Here is a 2,648-nt window from a genome sequence, read left to right on the forward strand (position 1 = left end):
GCAAATGCCTTTATGATAAAATTCCATTTTTTATTTTTTTGAGCTAGAGTCTTACTTTGTCATCCTCAGTAGAGTGCTGTGATATCACAGCTCACAGAAACCTCAAACAAACTCTTGGGTTCAAGTGATTCCCTTACCTCAGCCTCCCGAGTAGCTGGGACTACAGGTGCCTGCCACACGTGTGTGTTTTCCAGCGATTTTTAGAGACAGTGTCTTGCACTTGCTCAGGCTGTTCTCAAACTCCTGAGCTCAAGCAATATACCTGCCTTCCCCTCCCAGAGTGCTAGGATTACAGGTGTGAGCCACTGTGCCTGGCTTTTTTTTTTCTTTTAGTTAGATACCTAGTAGTGGGATTGCAGGATCAAATGGTAGGTCTACTTTTAGTTCTTTGAGCAATCTCCATACTTCTTTCCACAGAGAGTGTGCTATTTTAAAGCATTCCCACCAACAATGCCAGAGTGTTCCCTTGTTTCCACACCCACACCAGCATCTGCTGCTTTGGAACCTTGTGATGTAGGCTATTCTCACAGAAAAATCCTCATTTTAAATTTGTATTTTTTTTTTGAGTTGTAATAAAATATACATAACATAAAATTTACCATTTTTCTGGACATAGTGGCATACACTTACAGTCCCAGCCAAGAGTTCAAGGCTGCAGTGAGCTAGGATCTGCCACAGAACTCTAGCCTTGGTAACAATCTCTGAAAGACCCTGTCTCTAAAAGAAAAACAACTTCTATTTTAAACCTTTTTTTGGACAAGATCTTGCTATGTTACCCAGACTGGTCTCAAATTCCTGGGCTGAAGTAATCCTCTTGCCACAGCCTCCCAAGGAGCTAGAACTATAAAAGTCCCATCATACCCAACTCTTTTTAATCATTTTTTAAGTTTAGTAAACCCTTAAGTACATTCTCACTCTTGTGTAACCACCACCACCATCTCTCCAGAACTTTTCATTTTCCCAAACTGAAACTATGTACCCATTAAACATTAATCCCCCATTCCTCGGGTGGCGCCTGTGGCTTAAAGGAGTAGGGCGCCGGCCCCATATGCCGGAGGTGGCGGGTTCGAACCCAGCCCTGGCCAAAAACTGCTAAAAAAAAAAAAATCCTCCATTCCTCCTTTCCTCAGTGCCTGGCAATCACCATTCTCCTTTCTGTCTCCATGAATTTGACTACTCTACGAATGTTATGTAAGTAGAATCATGGCTGGGCACAGTGGCTCACACCTGTAATCCCAGCACTCTGGGAAGCCAAGGCAGGTGGACTGCTTAAGCTCAAGAGTTCAAGACCAGCCTGAGCCACAGCAAGACCCCATCTCTACTTAAAAAAAAAAACAAACTAGCCATGTGTAGTGCCACATGCCTGTGATCCCAGCTACTCAGGAGGCTGAGGTAAGAGGATCGCTTAAGCCCAAGATTTTGAGGTTGCTGTGAGCTATGATGCCATGGCACTCTACCCAGGGTGACAGAATGAGACTCTGTCTCACAAAAACAGGGGAAATTCAAACAATATTTGTCTAAATTTGCATTTTATTGTGAATAATAAGTATAAATAGCCTATAATCCTAGCACTTTGGGAGGCCAAGGCAGGAGAATTGCAAGAGGTGAGGAGTTTGAGACCAACCTGAGAAACACAGTGAGCCCTTCTCTCTACTAAAAACAAAAAAATTAGCCAGGAGTGGTGGTGCATGCCTATAGTCCAAGGTGCTCAGGAGGCTAAAGGAAGGTTGCTTGAGCCCAGGTGTTAGAAGTTGTAGTGAGCTATGATGATGCCATTGTACTTGAGCCTGGGCAACAGAGCAAGACCTTGTCTGAAAAAAAAAGTGTAAATAATTTCTTAAAACTCATCAGTTATTTGTATTTCCTCATGTGAGATTGGCCTATTCTTGTTCTTTCTTTCTTATTTATTTATTTTTATTGTTAAATCATAGCCGTGTACATTAGTGCAATCAAGGGGGACAATGTGCTGGTTTCATATACAATCTGAAATATTCTCATCAAACTGTTCAACGTAGCCTTCATGGCATTTTCTCAGTAATTGTATGTAGACATTTGTATTCTGCCTTTAGTAAGTTTTGCCTGTACCCATTCTAAGATGCACCGTAGGTGTGACCCCACCCATTATCCTCCCTCTACCCTAACCTTCCCCCATCCTTCCCCTCCCTTGGCCCTTTCCCCATATTCTTGTGCTATAGTTGGGTTATAGCCTTCATGTGAAAGCTATAAATTAGCTTCATAGTAGGGCTGAGTACATTGGATACTTTTTCTTCCATTCCTGAGATACTTTGCTAAGAAGAATATGTTCCAGCTCCATCCATGTAAACATGAAAGAGGTAGAGTCTCCATCTTTCTTTAAGGCTGCATAATATTCCATGGTATACATGTACCACAATTTGCTAGTCCATTCATGGGTCGATGGGCACTTGGGTTTCTTCCATGACTTAGCAATCGTGAATTCGGCTGCAATAAACCTTCTGGTACAGATGTCTTTGTTATATTGTGATTTTTGGTCTTCTAGGTATAAACCTAGTAAAGGAATTATAGGATCGAATGGCAAGTCTATTTTTAGATGCCTAAGTATTCTCCAAACATCCTTCCAGAAGGAACATATTAGTGTGCATTCCGACCAGCAGTGTAGAAGTGTGCTC

The sequence above is a fragment of the Nycticebus coucang genome, chromosome 5 (genome assembly GCF_027406575.1).
Source record: "Nycticebus coucang isolate mNycCou1 chromosome 5, mNycCou1.pri, whole genome shotgun sequence".
NCBI lineage: Eukaryota > Metazoa > Chordata > Mammalia > Primates > Lorisidae > Nycticebus > Nycticebus coucang.